Source organism: Schistocerca cancellata, chromosome 7, assembly GCF_023864275.1.
Source record: "Schistocerca cancellata isolate TAMUIC-IGC-003103 chromosome 7, iqSchCanc2.1, whole genome shotgun sequence".
In the NCBI taxonomy this organism is placed as follows: Eukaryota; Metazoa; Arthropoda; class Insecta; order Orthoptera; family Acrididae; genus Schistocerca; species Schistocerca cancellata.
The window spans coordinates 305,411,298-305,430,497 of NC_064632.1; the positions used below are offsets into that span (position 1 = coordinate 305,411,298).

A 19,200-nucleotide genomic window follows, 5' to 3' on the forward strand; every position below is an offset into this window, starting at 1 on the left:
GTGATACACAATAATGTCCACTGAGACCACAGCCGTCATGGTGCCTTCGAGTACTAAGGCCCTTGGAAATTTTTTTTTATTTGTTATTACTAATCGTATAAAAACAGAAGTATTCATGATGAACTATAACTTGGTACAAAAAACGAAATTATTTATTCTTAAATAAATCAGGACAGTGACATTTATGTTAATTATATGGATGTTTTGATCAAATTTGTTGTAGATGAAGGCGATTTGTCCATATGTTTCCAACTACATTATATACATTATAAATTTAGGCTTTAAAAATAAGCCACATCTTTTTCTACGCATTCACTGAAGGACATCAAAGTTATACCAGAAAATACAGTGAGCTAAAATTATTATATCAGAATGCTGGACTTTATTTAACCAAACAGCGGTTAGAAGTGTTCAAAACTAGAGAGTTCTTGAGAAAATCGAAGATGCCCAAACAGGAAGTTCCGCAGATTAGCGCAAAATGTAAACAAACAGCATTTTCAACTTGATGTCGACAACATGTGCAGTAGACTCTGCTCACTCCACGCATATACCCCCTACTCCATAACTGTGCTCGACGTGAATGCCTCTGCACATAGCGGCAGAGGTGCAGCACTTCCACAAGAGCCGCTGACACAAGGCTTGTGAAGTTGCGCCTTTGAGGCAGGCAACTAGCGACGCAGGCAAGTGTAGTGTACTGCCGATAGGTCAAAACGTAGGCGCGTGTCATCAAGAAGCGCAGTTCAAGTCCGCTGGTGAGCCGAATGAGAGCGCGTTTTTCACACACTTACACCACACTGATTTTTATTCCCAAGTAATGTTTCAGTTATATGCAGCTACCATTGCATGCGTTATTATAAGAAACTATATAGTAAAGATTCTTTTACGAATTAAATTTAGTAAGTGTAGTATGGCTCGCTGGTTAAGTGGGTAGGTGCCAGACAATAAATCTGAAGTCCAGGATTCGATTCTGGGTTGATGCTACGACTTTATGGTGGTTATCGCTGCTTTCACTTCTGGTCATGATTTATTAATGTGAAGTTCCATCGCGATTGAAAGGCGACAATAAACTGTAAGTTCGGCTGTAATTATAGCGGTCAACACGAAACTAGGCGGCTCAAGGTCATCTCGTCTACTTTACAGTATTTCCAAGTAGTGATCATATCCAATATCAGTCAAAATTCCAAAAAGAAGAATTAGGCATCTCTATTGTTAGCTAACAATATGATGCAGTATTTTCCAAAAGAAAAAGCTTGCTAGTTGTTACGTAAAGAAAGAAACTAATATTACACGTAATTTCCAACATAAATATTTTTTACTTCAACCTGCGGAAAAAGCCAGAAGCACAAACATATTTGCACTGAAAAGATATATGAATATTCTCGAAGTTTGTAGATGTTTAAGATAATTTTTTTCTGTCGTGAAATCATTAAAATATTAGGAGATAAATTACCGAAATAAAATACCGTAAGAGATGTGAAACTGTTTCATCTGTGAAACGAAAAATGTCACCGCTGACGAATTTGCGTTCTGCTGGACCACGTATAAACTTTCAAAGAGAAAGTTGTTAAAGTTCTAATGTGAGTGAAATCCTATGGGACTTAACTGCTAAGGTTATCAGTCCCTGAAGCTTACACACTACTTAAGCTATATTATCCTAAGGACAAACACACACATCCATGCCCGAGGGAGGACTCGAACCTCCGCCGGGACTAGCCGCACAGTCCATGACTGCAGCGCCTCAGACCGCTCGGCTAATCCCGCGCGGCGATAAAGTTGTTAAGAAAATTATAAAATTAATTTCGGTAGCATCTGAAATATCATTATTGATCACCTCTATTTCATTACGAAAGACTTCGCCCTGGTATCTCACTGACTGGAGCGGAATTCTTCAGTGATGAATTTCGATTCGAAATGAGCCCCGCTGACCAATGAAGATGTGTATGGAGGGGCCCCAGACAGCGGTGCGATACCCGCCTGACTTTCGCCCATCCATACGACCCGACAACCAGAAGTGATGGTCCGGAGTGTCATTTCCTTTCCTAGCAGTGCCACTTTGTCATCCGTGGCAACGGAACGTGACGTAGAACATGTCGACGTACCGCTGTGTTGTCCTGGTTTGTTGCCCTTCGTATCAAGCCATTCTGGGCTTACAGTTCATCAAGATAATGTCCGCCCGGACAAGTCGAGAGTATCTACTGCTTGTATTCGTGATTGCCAAATCGTACCTCGGCTAGCAAGGTCGCCGGCTCTCTCTCCAATTGAGACCTTCTGGAGCATTATGGGCGGGACCCTTCAGCCAGCTTGGAAATTTGACGACCTAACGCGCCAGTTGGACAGAATTTGGAACTATGTCCTGCAGGAGATAACGTCCAAGAACTCTATCAATCAATGCTGTGACGAATAACTGCTTGCATAAGGACAGAGCTGGACCAAAGCGTTAGTGACTTGCTCAATTTCTGAAGCTCTATATCTAGAATAAAACATCCAATTTCCTGCAACTGCAACCACTTGTATGTCATTACATGTAAATTACATCTACCCACTTACGTCCCATTCGGATAATTCCTTCGTGTTTTTTTTTTTTTTTTTTTTTTTTTTCTTTTTGCTGTCTTCCCATGCGGGACAGGCGAGCGTAGGATGTGGACACACGGTGACATAAGGGTTATTTGGTCGATGTTGGAAGTGTGCTCGAATAGCCGAAGTTGTTACGGAGGCCATTCGCGTGAAGCGGGAAGTCCGGATTCGAGTCCCGGTCCGGCCTAAATTTTCATATGTTGCTAGTAAATGGTACGGCTCCAGTGTCATCGTATTCGAAAATTCATGTATTGAAGAAAGTCCGAATTGGTTATGTGGGATTTAAACTGGAATTACCATGTCCGTAGTGAATGCCTGATGACCAAATCCCAGACACAGGTAGTAGCGATGATTTGTTTGAATTCGTTACTCAATAATGAATATCCACGTAATTCGAATTAGCTTTATTCTTTTACTGTCCAAAACGTTTCGTTACTCGCATGTGTGTTCCACGCACGCACTTGGCGCCCGCTCGAGATGCGATAGTTTTGATTTTCCTTCAATTCGTCACCCTCAGCGGACTGAAATTAACGAAAGCGTCTCATTAAGTGGGGATGTTCATGAAATTGACCGAAAATATAAAATTTCAATTTATTTTCATTTATTAATGCAACTCATGAATAAGTTGTTTCTAAGGTTTCAATGATGAAATCGCATCCGACGTGTCGGAAAAATAATTAAATGGGCGACGCGACGTTCCTACCACGTCCACTTTTTGAATCAACACTTGAATATTAGCTCGGTGAGCAATGATTCCGTGGATTACCTTCAAGCAAGCTTGCACGGGATGCATCTAGATGGCTGTGATATTTACTCTTCGGCTTTATAGATCATCCTTGACTGTTCCGTATCTTTGTGTGTTTAAATTTGCTCATATGGAAATAATGCCCAAAATCGCATTTTCATCTGCTACAGTTTTCAGAATTGCAACTTATGCTGTAGTTCTTGTATTGAATGACGGGAGCGTAGGGAGGTTGAATGTACTAGAAGCTTCAAGATACGAAATTTCACTCAAGACATCTTCAGAAAAACAGATTTAGAGCACATAATTGCAGGTGATAAGTCAGTTGAAGACCTGGTAAAGAAAAGAAGGCAGGAAACTAGACACCATAAGAGAAGCCTTACACCAGAAGCTTGAGTACAAATCAAGGCCTTCCTAAGAGGTGACATAATAAAAAACGTTGGGTTAGACTTTAAATTGCATTTCCCGAAAATCATTTAGTTTACACTTATTTCTATAAAACCAATAAATGTTGTCTGAAAAGCAAATTTTGAAATTCTGCGTGCAAGATAAGTTATAGGGAAGAGTGCTTTGAATTTTCCATGAATTTTATATTATACTTACAGACTTATAGCCAAAAAATTATTAAAATTCTCATGATAGAGGAGTACTACATGCAGAGAAATTAAAACAGAAAATTTTGTAGAAATCTCTTGAGCAGTTTCTGAGAAAAAGGTGCATGTTATTTTTTAAAAATAAAACTTGTGAATTCCATAAAAAAGTTAAACATGTATAATCCAAGGAACTTAAACGTAAATGTGTTAATTTCATGTGAAGCATGGTAAAAAGTTTCATAGCCGTATCTTCAAAATTGGAATTTGTTCTTTTTTAAATAGTTCGTGGTTTTCATAAATGTTCTCCCTTAATCGCACGTCTTCTCCCTCGCACACTCCGTTAGTTTCTTTTTCCTACAATTTATTCTCATACAATTCATGTACGACTCGGCTAGGGACGGCAGTATACGTAAGACGCCAGCTTCTTACTTCTACGTTTCATGCATCCAATAGATGGCGTGTCTGACATGTGCGGGAACAGTATGTCTTCAACATCACTTAGCTCGACTTATCTACGTATTCTACAAGCCGTTCGTTAGACTATAAAATTGAATTTTGACGCGAGATGAGTCGAGAGATTACTTCTACTTCAACACCGCTTCGTTATACTATTCGAATGACTTCATATTAATGGTAATTTAGTACGTTTTTTCAGGGTGCACATAAATGAACATGGAGCGGAAAGAAACCAGACTGTGGGCTTTTATCAGAGAAGAGCCAGGAAACAATGCAAAGCGTGATTTGCACCAGAAATTACATGCAGAGGAGCGTCCATAACAAATTTGAGAAGAATACTTTCTAATGAAATACCGATCTACACTATGTGATTAAAAGTATGGGGACACCTGGCTGAACATGACTTAGCCGGCCGCGGTGGTCTAGCGGTTCTAGGCGCGCAGTCCGGAACCGCGCGACTGCTACGGTCGCAGGTTCGAATCCTGCCTCGGGCATGGATGTGTGTGATGTCCTTAGGTTAGTTAGGTTTAAGTAGTTCTAAGTTCTAGGGGACTGATGACCACAGATGTTAAGTCCCCTAGTGCTCAGAGCCATCTGAACCATTTTTTTGAAAATGACTTACAAGTTCGTGGCGCCCTCCGTCGGTAATGCTGGAATTCAGTATGGTGTTGGCCCACCCTTAGCCATGATGACAGCTTTCACTGTCGCCCGCATACGTTCAATCAGGTGCTGGAAGGTTTCTTGGGGAATGGCAGCCCATTCTTCACGGAGTGCTGTACTGAGGAGAGATATCGATGTCGGTCGGTGAGGCCTGGCATAAAGTCGGCGTTCCAAAACATTTCAAAGGTGTTGTATAGGATTCAGGTCGCGCCTTCGTGCAGGCCAGACCATTACAGGGATGTTATTGTCGCGTAACCACTCCGCCACAGGCCGTGAATTACGAAAAGATACTCGATCGTGTCGTAAGATGCAATCGCCATCCCCGAATTGCTCTTGAACACTGAGAAACAAGAAAGTGCTTAAAAATTCAATGTAGGCCTGTGCTGTGATAGTGCCACGCAAAACAAGGGGTGCAAGCACCCTCCATGAAAAACAAAACCACACCATAACTCCACCGCCTCCGAATTTTACTGTTGGCACTACGCACGCTGGCAGATGACGTTCACCGGGCGTTCGTCATACCCACACCCTGCCATCGGATTGCCTCGTTGTGTACCGTGATTCGTCACTCCACACAACGTTTTTCCACTGTTCAATCGTCCAATGTTTACGCTTCTTACACCAAGCGAGACGTCGTTTGGCATTTATCGGCGTGATGTGTGGCCTATGAGCACCCGCTCGACCATGAAATGCAAGTTTTCTCACCTCCCGCCTAACTGCCATAGTACTTGCAGTGGATCCTGATGCAGCTTGGAATTCCTGTGTGATCGTCTGGATAGATGTCTGCCTATCACACACTACGACCTTCTTCAACTGTCGCGTTTGTGGTGTACGTGTCCCTTCACGTTTCCACTTCTCTATCACATCGGAAATAGTGGACCTAGGGATATTCAGGAGTGTGGAAATCTCGCGTATAGACGTATGACACAAGGGATATCCAATCACCTGACCACGTTCCGCGGAGCGCCCCATTCTGCTCTCTCCCGATGTCTAATGACTACTGAGGTCGCTGATATGGAGTACTTGGCTGTAGGTGGCAGCACAATGCACGTAATACGAAAAACGTATGGTTTTTGGGGGTGTCCGGATACCTTTGATCACATCCATCAAAGCAGCACCATCTGCTACAGGCTTCTACACTACCATTTTCACCGTCTTCGAGTCACCAGTGTAAAAGTGGTCAGGAAAGTGATACCAGCCGATGTATTATGCAGTCTGAAAGCCATTCTACGAAAAATTCAAAACAGGCAATCTTCTCATGGTCTGTGAAAGTACCAGTGATATTGTATGGAAAAAATGATTTAGTCCCAAAACTGATTGTCAAAGTCTCCAACCTCTTTCTGTCGTAAAAGATTCAGGTTTTATTGAACTACACTGGACAACAGAATTAAATGATCACTTTTTCGAAACCCCCTAATTGTCTCCCACTGCGATGCCTACGTTTGAAATTTGACTCAAAGTTGCCTACAACCTTCCTCCGTAACGGTGCAAAAGCATGGCGCCCTGCGACGTCACACTCCGACACGACGACCCTCCAAACAGTCGACACCTGAGGAAAAAAGGGCAGAGCACAGAATTTCATGTTATGTGTACTATCGGTAAATGGTGTCCTATTGGCACCAAATTTCACGACAGCTCTGCCAACGCCACCAAGGACGTGTCACACGATCGGGAAGGTCGTCGAAGCCTCTGTTACTCTCATTTCACTCCTTCTTTTGACGCCTCTGCGATAGAGGTCAAATCGGCGACAGGTACCGATGAAATCAAGCAGTATTCCTATGAGTGGCCGAAGAAAACATTTCGGATACACCGCCCCTCAGAAGCGACCCGAAAGGCCTCAGAGGGTTACATTAGGGATGTCAATGAAACCACTCAGTTCTTTGGAATGTTGATTCCCATACATCTCGCTGTCGAAAACGACAGTTTGCAATGCGATGAGCAACAGGAGGAAGTTTTGATACTGATTACACTTCCCTGACGCCTCAACCCTTCTCTAAGGAATCTAGCAGCACATTGAACGTGACATCACCGATTTGGAGAGCAATGCGACCGCCATATTTGTTCTAGTGTACAGGTTGGAACCACTAGGGACCGTTCAAAACCATTCAACGAAATCTGAACATGATCCGAAGCTTATGCTTTCTCGGTGTTCCTGTTTCACGCCCTCCTGTTGCGGGGTCATTTAGGGGGCGACATTGACAAATACGTGAATAAAACGCCAAAACGCACCTCTAAGACCCACGGTTCAGCACGACCATCATGGTAATTGTCCACAATTATTGTGAATCTTAAAATTGTGCCTTTGCAGACAACAACTACGAGTTAGTCCTAGGCGCCTGCAGGCAGACAACTGGCATCAGAGGTGTGTCAAATGGTTGCCCACCTGCAAGCGCCTAGGGCTGCTTCGCTGCTTTTCTTAGTAAATGTAAATTTTTAAAATTGTCAAAAAATGTGGTCACGAGTTCACCGTGGCTCTTGCCGAACCGGTGGGGGGAGGGGGCTTAGAGGAACCATATGCCCTTTTATTCACGCATGTGTCAATGGCGCCCCCTCCCCCCCCCCCCCCCCCATGATCACGTCACAGGATGTCATGAAACAGGAACCCCGAAAATGCGTAACAACCTTTTGTTGCTTCGGATGACGTTCAAATTTCGTCGAATGGTTTTGAACGGCCCCCGATGGTTCCACACTGTGTGGTGGAAATTGTGGTCGTACAGCACTCCAAATGGATAATATCACGTTCAAAGAGTTTAAAAGCCCACGGTGTCCTTATGGAAGAGTTGAAGCGCCAAGGAGATGTCAGCAGTATCAAAGAGTGTCAGAAACATCTTTCTGCTGCTCATCGCACTGCAAACCATCGTTTTCGACAGCGAAATGTGTTGTAAACAACGTCTCAAGCAAAGGAGTGGTTTCACTGACACTTTATGCAATTCCCTGACGCCTTTCGTGGCGGTTTTCAGTGGCGGTGTACCTGAAATGTTTTTCTCGGGAACTTGTACGAAAATCGTGTTATTTCAACGCTGAGCGTCGCCGTTCTGAGCTCCATCGCAGGTTCGTAGGAAGAATGGAGTGAAAAGTCGGTAATAGGGGCTGTGATGACGTTGCCATTGTGCGTCACGTCCACGGTTACGTTGAGCAGAATTGTGGTGAAATATGGGTCCAATGTGATATCATTACACGTCACATGAACTTCTGAGCTCTGGAGTTTTCTCCACATGTGTTGACGCCTTGTTATTTGAAGCGCCGTCGAACCCGAGGGTGACGTCGCAGGGTGGGAGGCACCTTTGAGCCAAATTTCAAACTTAGGCATCGTAATGGGAGACAATAACGGGGTTTCGAAAAAGTTATCTTTTAAGTCTGTTGCGCAGTGTATTACATTAGCTGGAATCCATTTACACAATTCCATAGTGATATTTTGCCAAGTACTGGTCGACGTGGTGTTCAGTTTATCTCGACATGCTATTTTCCGCCCCTTTTATTTTAACAAATCGTACCAAAACGACACATTTTTCATTGCTCTTCCATGCACCGGCGGCTACTTTTTTTCCGTTGCTCTTTGGATGTAATACAAAAACCACCTCACACAGTACATCGTCTTCAGAGCTATGAAATCAACATCGAAAAATAATTTTAACTCTTAAAACTGACTTCGCACGGAACCTGGCTTCGATGCCCGCTACTGAAAATACTTTTGCTCGATGAATAAGTGAATCAAGGTCTGGTAAAAGGTGGGGGTGAGCTACTCTGAAGGACGCGTAGCGAGTCTGGTTTTCGAAAGCCGACACTAACGTCTTGTGGGTGTGATGACCGCCACACCATCGAGTGCTGAGTTCCCTCCCAGTCGTTCGTTTTGAAGCGACAGCTGTAGATTAAACGACATGCGACAGGGCAGTAATTTCCCCTGTAGACAATTTATCACATAGTTAGGTGTGCAGACTGCTCCAAGCGCTATACGTTTGCTATGCGTTTTCTGTTGATTTGATCTGCTGACCTGGGAACCCTTAACTTCCAGTATAAGATGCAGTTTTAACACTGTGTTTTCTTTGATATTTCTGGCATGGTTTTATGTTTAGTACTTACGTATGGCAGCCATTACTTGTAGCAAAGTTAGTGTAATCTATTGCTTTCACCTAAGTAGCGGTTTTGTTACATTTCATTTTAACGCGTTTTTACTCGATCACTTTGTCTCTTTGTTCGGCACGAATCTTGCAGTTGATTTAACACTAACTGCCAGGTGAGGTAGAGACCTCACTGCTCAGATCTGGATGACAGTGCAACATTAAGTCGCTTTCGTGTCTCGTGTGTGGCAGAGAATACCTCGTTTTTCTGCCTGCAACATTTTGCAATTGATTTCAAACTACTTTCCAAATAAGCTAGATAGCTGAAACTTATGATGCAACTAATAACTGGTTGACAATGCAATTCTAACTTGCTTTCTTTTCTACTGTGTAGCGGAGGGTACTTTGTTTAGCCGTGAGACTGCGTGTACTTGGCGCAAATATTGAGATTGGTTTTAACCCAGCTTTCCGGTGAGCTGCAGATTTGAAACTTTCATCACAGATGGGAAATGGATGACAGTGCAGTATTTATTCGCTTTCCTGTCTGGTGTGTGACGCAGGGTATTCTCTGTGCCACTGCTATTTCTCCATTTTCGTGTGCCATTGCGCCAGTCGCGAATGTTTCGCAGTAAGAACGACTGTTGGTAAATTTCCGTGTTAACTCGGTTGCCTCTGATTTTTATTTTCACTGTCTTTTCGCCAGATACATGTAGGAAGGGCTCAGATCAAGAGGAATTGGAATAAACCTAAAATTTATCACATGTTTCTGTTGAATAATCTCACCATTGTGTTTGAAATCGATTGAGAAATTTTACATATTGAAGACTAAAAAGCAGAACATAATTATAAAAATACAAAAATTAAATATAACACGTTTTTAAAACGAACTAAAAACCATAAATTAATTTTTCCTAGTCCCATAAAGATCCTAATCACATACGGATAGTCCTAAAACGATAAAGGTGGAGTACATGTAACATAATAGTAGGAAGTGTAGAGTACAGCTATCGTTCATATCATTGGAGTGCAACAAAATGATTGGTGGCTTAGGTTAACTACTCACCCATCAGTTATCTACTGCATGCGCCCCCTCGTTTCTGGTTTTAAATGTTAGAAGTATTTTCACAGATATTAAAAATTCACAAGCACAAATTTTCAGGGTTATCGGTATTGGTGTAGGAATCTGTGTGGGGCTACGAATAATTATTTTAGTTTTTAGTCCGTTTTAAAACCGTGTTACGTTAAAAAGTTCTTTATTTAAATAATTATTTTTATCTGTTGATTTTTTTTAGCTATCGCAGCATATTAGTCCTGAAGGTGGTGTGGCCCACGTAGAGCGAGCCGGTACTAGCCATTGTTGGCCAGGTTTCTGATAAGCGTTTTTTCAGAGCTAGTAATCTGTTGCTAGAATTTATTTGCACTTTCTCCATGTCGTTCCTTCAGTCGCGGTTCATCAGCCCGTAAGTGCAGTTCTCGAGACTTTTAGTCCAGAGAAAGGTGTACAACCCATCGCAGAGCCCCGTTCTGTAGTTGCACTACACACCGGAAGCAGCTACTAGGGTAGCAGAGTACGTGTGGCGTGCACACGGGGGTTTTTTAGGTTAGAGGGACCCCCCCTTGGGCGAAACGATAAAATACCTGACGGCTTACCAGAGAGGACATTATCATCGTTGATAAAGAACGTCCGTCCTCAGAGACCAAAAACAGGAAAAGTTAACGTAATATTGGTAAACTGCAGGAGTATCCAGGGCAAGGTTCCTGAATTAGTATCTCTTATTGAAGGAAATAGTGCGCATATAGTATTAGGAACGGAAAGTTGGTTAAAACCGGAAGTGAACAGTAACGAAATCCTAGACACAGAATGGAATATATACCGCAAGGATAGGATAAACGCCAATGGTGGAGGAGTATTTATAGCAGTAAAGAATTCAATAATATCCAGTGAAGTTATTAGCGAATGCGAATGTGAAATAATCTGGGTTAAGCTAAGTATCAAAGGTGGGTCAGATATGATAGTCGGATGCTTCTATAGACCACCTGCATCAGCAACCGTAGTAGTTGAGCGCCTCAGAGAGAACCTGCAGAACGTCGTGAAGAAGTTTCGTGATCATACTATTGTAATAGGGGGAGACTTCAATCTACCAGGTATAGAATGGGATAGTCACACAATCAGAACTGGAGCCAGGGACAGAGACTCTTGTGACATTATCCTGACTGCCTTGTCCGAGAATTACTTCGAGCAGATAGTTAGAGAACCAACTCGTGAAGCTAACGTTTTAGACCTCATAGCAACAAATAGACCGGAACTTTTCGACTCTGTGAATGTAGAAGAGGGTATCAGTGATCATAAGTCAGTGGTTGCATCAATGACTACAAGTGTAATAAGAAATGCCAAGAAAGGAAGGAAAATATATTTGCTTAACAAGAGTGATAGGGCACAAATCGCAGAATATCTGAGTGACCACCATCAAACGTTCATTTCTGAGGAAGAGGATGTGGAACAAAAATGGAAAAAATTCAGAAACATCGTCCAGTACGCCTTAGATAAGTTCGTACCGACTAAGGTCCAAAGCGAGGGGAAAGATCCACCGTGGTATAACAATCATGTACGAAAGGTACTACGGAAACAAAGAAAGCTTCATCATAGGTTTAAGAGTAGTCGAATCATAGCTGATAAGGAAAAGCTGAACGAAGCGAAAAAGAGCGTAAAGAGAGCAATGAGAGAAGCATTCAACGAATTCGAACATAAAACATTGGCAAACAATCTAAACAAGAACCCTAAAAAGTTTTGGTCATATGTAAAATCGGTAAGCGGATCTAAATCCCCTATTCAGTCACTCGTTGACCACGATGACACCGAAACAGAGGACGAACGAAGAAAGGCAGAAATACTGAATTCAGTGTTCCAAAACTGTTTCACTGCGGAAAATCGTAACACGGTCCCTGACTTCAGCCGTCGCACGGACGCCAAAATGGAAAATATTGAAATAAACGATATCGGAATTGAAAAACAACTGCTATCACTTAGTAGCGAAAAAGCATCCGGACCAGACGAGATACCCTTAAGATTCTACAGTGATTATGCTAAAGAACTTGCCCCCTTTCTATCAGCAATTTATCGTAGATCGCTGGAAGAACGTAAAGTACCTAGCGACTGGAAGAAAGCGCAGGTCGTTCCCATTTTCAAGAAGGGTCATAAAACAGATGCGAATAATTATAGGCCTATTTCGCTTACGTCAATCTGTTGTAGAATAATGGAACATGTTTTGTGTTCTCGTATTATGACGTTCTTAGATAATACAAATCTCCTTCATCATAACCAACATGGATTCCGCAAACAGAGATCATGTGAAACTCAGCTTGCCCTATTTGCCCAAGAAATTCACAGTGCCGTAGACACTGGCGAGCAGATTGATGCCGTATTCCTGGACTTCAGGAAGGCATTTGATACGGTTCCGCACTTACGTTTAATGAAAAAAATACGAGCTTACGGAATATCGGACCAGGTTTGTGATTGGATTCAGGATTTCCTAGAAGAAAGAACTCAACATGTCATTCTTAACGGTTCAAAATCTGCAGATGTAGAGGTAATTTCGGGAGTACCGCAAGGAAGCGTGATAGGACCTTTATTGTTTACAATATACATAAATGACTTAGTTGACAACATCGGTAGCTCCGTGAGGCTATTTGCAGATGACACGGTTGTCTACAAGAAAGTAGCAACATCAGAAGACTCGTACGTACTCCAGGAAGACCTGCAGAGGATTAATGCATGGTGCGACAGCTGGCAGCTTTCCCTAAACGTAGATAAATGTAATATAATGCGCATACATAGGGGCAGAAATCCATTCCAGTACGATTATGCCATAGGTGGTAAATCATTGGAAGCGGTAACGACCGTAAAATACTTAGGAGTTACTATCCGGAGCGATCTGAAGTGGAATGATCACATAAAACAAATAGTGGGAAAAGCAGGCGCCAGGTTGAGATTCATAGGAAGAATTCTAAGAAAATGTGACTCATCGACGAAAGAAGTAGCTTACAAAACGCTTGTTCGTCCGATTCTTGAGTATTGCTCATCAGTATGGGACCCTTACCAGGTTGGATTAATAGAAGAGATAGACATGATCCAGCGAAAAGCAGCGCGATTCGTCATGGGGACATTTAGTCAGCGCGAGAGCGTTACGGAGATGCTGAACAAGCTCCAGTGGCGGACACTTCAAGAAAGGCGTTACGCAATACGGAGAGGTTTATTATCGAAATTACGAGAGAGCACATTCCGGGAAGAGATTGGCAACATACTACTACCGCCCACATATATCTCGCGTAATGATCACAACGAAAAGATCCGAGAAATTAGAGCAAATACGGAGACTTACAAGCAGTCGTTCTTCCCACGCACAATTCGTGAATGGAACAGGGAAGGGGGGATCAGATAGTGGTACAATAAGTACCCTCCGCCAGACACCGTAAGGTGGCTCGCGGAGTATAGATGTAGATGTAGTCGCGGCCGTCGGATGTTGGTCTCGGCAGCACTGTCCCAAGCAACTGCTGCATACGTGATGAGTGCTCGTTTAGGCACTTGTAGGTAACAAGACAGGCGTGAGTGGGCAGCGCAGAGTGTGGGTTGAGCACTAGAGTTAGGTCCCTGAGACGTCCAACGACCCTGCCACGTTCGTCTTCAGCGTCTGACCAGCCAGACATTACGGTATCGGACAGATATTGTCCAGTTTACGGTTGTTCCCCTGCAGCTGTGCTGGGCGACACAGCTGCCGGTACCACCCTCTTTGTAATAATGATTACCTTCGTCTTGTCTGCGCTGAAAGCGACCCGCCTTTTTGTCACCCAGTCACCGTATTGATTTAAAGCCACCTCTCTCGATAACACCACCTTGTTCACGCATTGAGACGTGCCCTCTCACCCTTGCCTCGGAGTCTTTATAGCGTTGGGTGAAGTCCAATTCGCAGCATTACCAGACTACACTCAATCTGAAGCCGCCCTGATACGGGACGTGAAAACGAAGATGGACGAGGAGCTAGAGACCTCACAGCGTGGAACTCCACATTCCACTACGTGCGGAGCGTGTAATAAAAGAATTTGGCATGAAAGATCTTTTCCTCGCGGAAAGGAACGCGGCCAGGAGATGCAGAATATAGAAGCCGCAATACTGTTGGTGTTAAACATCACTGCTGTGTTTTATTTCTCGTACAGTACATGGTACGAATGTAAGCTGTTTCAAAACATCAGAAAACTGAGGATCTCTCAAAAACGCTTACTTTTAGCTACTATGTTTTGTAAAAAAATGAAGGAAACTACCTATATTCTAGTAGATAAAAGCTTCATATAGTTAATGTTTTTAGTATTATTACTTGGGTGCCACGAAAGTGTACCATTTAAGTCCTATGGCATAGTGATCTTTCAAAAGCGACGCGTCTTTTTGGTGCAATTTTCAATTAAATATCAAATAATGCCATTTTTAGATACCTTCTTTAGACAGTGTATGCGATATGGAAGCATGACAGCTATGGTGAAGCTGTAGTGTGCTTAATAGCGTCGTGATCTCTAGAGTTACGAAGTGCGAAGCAATAGGTTCGCGTCTACCTCCATCCAGTCTTTTTTCATCTTTTCTTTCCTAAAAGATTCAGGGTTTGTCCGTTGATTTAACGGAAATATTTTCTCTAACGTCGATCTTATTTATTACAAATAATGGCCTACGACTGGATTGTTTCCTCAGTAGCCAGAAATCTTAATGTGACCACCGGTCTATGTCAAAGAAAACATACGCTACACATTGGAAGTTTTTGTAATTAGGAAACTTTTTCTAAAATATATATACATCTATCTCTGGGTTTATGGACTGGCTGAAGTTTGTATCTTTCCAGTAAAGATGTTTTTCAGTGATGATGAGCAGCTTCGAAAAAGATCCCTCTTCCAATCGAATCAAACTAGGAAACGAATTTCGATCTTGAAATCTATGTGATGAAGTATGTTATTTCAATGTTGGTAGTGAATGCAAAATCGAGAATATGGATATTATGCATGCGCAAAGTGACATCAGACGCTATACCTTAGCAACATTCAGTTTAGTACTGAGAGCTGGATGGAAATTCAATTGAGGTAACGAATAGCTTCTGCTAGTGTTTATCTCAGTTCGTTGTACAGTACTACGTAGTATAACTATCAGCAAGTTGAAGCCATAGACGAGACCAGAATCTTCGCATTTTCTCCACTCTTCCTCGACAACCTCTAATATCGTTAACGCAGCTATGTTACGCACTTGCATTTTCTTAAAGAAACCGTGTCGTTCGCGAATCAAATAAAGCCGACAGCGGCCACTGGAGAGCGCTGAGAGCGCAAATCACGTTACCCAACTCGTCCCGTGTGCCCCAGCCGCTGTTTCTCGTGAGGACGGACGTCCTGTCCGCGCCGACCGCAACGTTAGCTGCCTCGTTTCGTTTGAGGACGGCTTTAACAACGAGCGGCGCGTGAGAATCATGCTTCGTATTGCTCCGCAGTTTTATTCAGAAACGTTTATTGGTAGATCGAATTAATTCTGAGCGCTGCTACATATATACTATCTGTCTAATTGCGGGTCGCTATCCTCGATTTAACCGTCGAGATGGAGTTAAAACTGTTACTGCCCATCTATGCTACCAAACGGCTAAAACGGTCATCCAATTCCAGCTCCAATTTCCAAGGGCAATGAAACATTTTCAGTATTTCATATAGTTACTGACCGAATTTAAAAATTCGAAATATTATCATAATCGGCATACTGAGAAGAATAATCTTACGTCAAACGTTAAACACAGTAACTCATGTATTACAGTTAGAAACCGTGTATATGTATTGAGGCAGCGTAAATTAGCCAAGCTTTATTCCTCTGGTATTTGAGAACGAGAGCACTCAGCGACTTGCAAACCTTTCCAAACTTTTCCTCGCTGACACCTCCCACAAAATGGCGGAAGGAAACTAAACTTTCGCTTACTACCTTTCCACTGTTTATGCAGTGGAACACGGGTGCGCAACCGGCGGCCCGCAGGCGAGGCGCGGCACGCGATTATTTTCAATTCGGCCCCTCATGCGCCTTGTCACGGTTCGCACGGCTCCCCCAGTCGGAGGTTCGACTCCTCCCTCGGGCATGGATGTGTGTCTTGTCCTCCGCGTAAGTTAGTTGAAGTTAGATTAAGCAGTGTGTAAGCTTAGGGACTGATGATCTCAGCGGTTTGGTCCCATAAGACCTTACCACAAATTTCCAATTTTTTCGGCCCCTGAAAGAAAGAAAGAAAGAGCACAAGGTGCTCGCGTTATTTTCCACCCGTGACACATCTTCGCATATTAACCATTCTGTTGTTCGCATTTTTATTCTTTGGATTGCGTACAAATATACGTCAAGTTTCATCGATTTATAATTTATAACTTTTTACAATTAAGAAAAAAATTATGGTTTAATTTACTTCCTGTTACAGAAACAAATCATGCCCGCGCGAGCAATCAATAAAAGTATTTTTGGACAAATACCTGGTGATCAAAAAGTCAGTATAAATTTGAAAACTTAATAAACCACGGAATAACGCAGATAGACAGGTAAAAATTGACACACATCCTTGGAATGACATGGGGTTTTATTAGAAAAAGAAAAAAAACTAAGTTCACAAAATAACCGACAGATAGCGCTGGACAGCAAAACGTCAGTGACTGCGCATGACAATCGTGTATAAAAGGAGCTGTAATGAGAGAGAGAATCAGATGCGCCACCAGTCGCAGCATGTTGACGTTACCTGAAAAGGCGCTTTTAGTGAAACTGCTTTATCAGAATGGGGAATGTGCTTGTTCAGCGTTACGATCCTATCGCCATAGGAAGGGGATTCGAACGGGTAAGGGTCCGTTGACAAATGCAGCTGTGGCGAGAATGATTTCAAAGTTCGAAGCCACGGGTTGTCTAGACGATAGACCCCGTAGTGGCCGACCGGGCATAAGGCGTCATGCTGCTGACTGTAGAAATAGAGACTGTAGCGGGTTTGTCTATGCACAAGGAAGTCACCGCTCGTGTAGTCGCGCGTCGCACCGGCATTCCATACAATACTATTTGGTTGGCACTTAAGCGTACCCTCCGATGCTATCCGTACAAAATCCATCGCCATCATGAACTGTTACCCGGCGATTTAGTGAAGCGGAGGGTATTTGCGGTGTGGGCGTTTCAAAATATGGCGGAAGATTACGATTGGTTGAGTAACGTGTTGTGGACCGACGAAGATCATTTTACGCTCCGAGGGTCTGTCAACGCCCACAACTGCAGAATTTGGGCTACCGAAAATCCTAGAACTGTCGTGGAAACTCCATTGCATGACGAGAAAGTCACGGTATGGGTTGGATTTACCAAATCTACTGTTATCGGGCCTTTTTTCTTCGAGGAAATGCGTGATTCTGGTTTTGTAACTGCTACCGTGACGGGTGAGAGTTACGCCAATATGTTACAGAATCCCATCATCCCCAGCCTGGCTGATAAACACCTGCTGGAACGTACGATGTTTATGCAGGATGGCGCTCCACCCCATATTGCTAGACGCGTGAAAGATCTCATGCGCGCGTCGTTTGGTGGTGATCGTGTGCTCAGCCGCCACTTTCGTCATGCTTGGCCTCCCAGGTCCCCAGACCTCAGTCCGTGCGATTATTGGCTTTGGGGTTACCTTAAGTCACAAGTGTACCGTGATCGACCGACATCTCTAGGGATGCTGAAAGACAACATCCGACGCCAATGCTCACCATAACTCTGGACATGCTTTACAGTGCTGTTCACAACATTATTCCTCGACTACAGCTATTGTTGAGGAATGATGGTGGACATATTGAGCATTTCCTGTAAAGGTCATCATCTTTGCTTTGTCTTGCTTTGTTATGCTAATTATTCCTATTCTGATCAGATGAAGCGCCATCTGTCGGATATTTTTTGAACTTTTGTATTTTTTGGTTCTAATAAAACCCCATGTCATTCCAAGCATGTGTGTCAATTTGTACCTCTCTATCTACATTATTCCGTGATTTATTCAGTTTTCACATTTATACTAACTTTTCGATCACCCGGTATTTAAAAAATGCTTGCTAATACTGTTTCTGGATATTAACACACCAAATTTCCAACACTCTTATGACCAGCCTAAGGCCAAAAATCGCGAAGATACTCATAATTGCTTGTCCACCGTTACTCAAAAAAATGGTTCAAATGGTTCTGAACACTATGGGACGTAAAATCTGAGGTCATCAGTCCCCTAGAACTTAGAACTACTTAAACCTAACTAACCTAAGGATATCACACACATCCAAGCCCGAGGCAGGATTCGAACCTGCGACCGTAGCGGTCGCACTTTTCCAGCCTGAATCGCCTAGAGCCGCTCGAAAACACCGGCCGGCGACTGTTACTATATTAACATTACTAAATAATTCGTGTCCATTAGGGGCGTGTTAGAATACTGCAACCGTTGATACTTAAGATAATTTGTAATAAATTAGCTGCAACCATTTGCTTTTATAGGCATTTATTTTTTCATGACATTTCATGTAGCTTGGCATCCCATCTACAGATGTTTACATTTACTTACGTGTGGTGAACACTGTTTCTGTACTAACGGCGTGGTAGAGTTTTGTAATGGAAATTAAGACAGTTATTGTAAAACATCTTAAGTAAAGAAACAGGATTCACAACACACAAATAAATATAAACATCTGAAGATGGGCTGAACATCAAATGAATGTACTCTCAGAAACGTGTGTATTGAGGCATAATTTGTTGGGTATCGTGTCGGGAAAGTGATGCCATTACTATCGGTGCATTACCCCATAAACATTAACGCACGCTTACTACACTCCTCACTTTATGAGCTAGCAGCGCTGCTGCCTCCTCACGTGACGACCCGGCCCGCTAGCTTAAGTGAGTGTGAGAATCAGGCGCGCGGGTCACCAACGGTTGTCCATGCCTGCAGTAGAACTTCAGCGTCAGATAGTAAGTTTTAATTTATTGCTTCTTTATTAATAACTTTATTCTTTAATAACTTTATTCTTTATTAATAACTCTTTATTAATAACTCTTCTTGCAGCTTAATCAGTTATCGAACAATTT

General features: G+C 42.8%; 1 protein-coding gene across 2 annotated transcripts in view; it reads right to left on the reverse strand.

Annotated features, from left to right (window-relative positions):
* LOC126092430 (YLP motif-containing protein 1) overlaps window positions 1-19,200 on the reverse strand; it is a 639,037-nt gene that overhangs the window by 579,182 nt on the left and 40,655 nt on the right. The gene's annotated exons all lie outside the window — the stretch shown is intronic.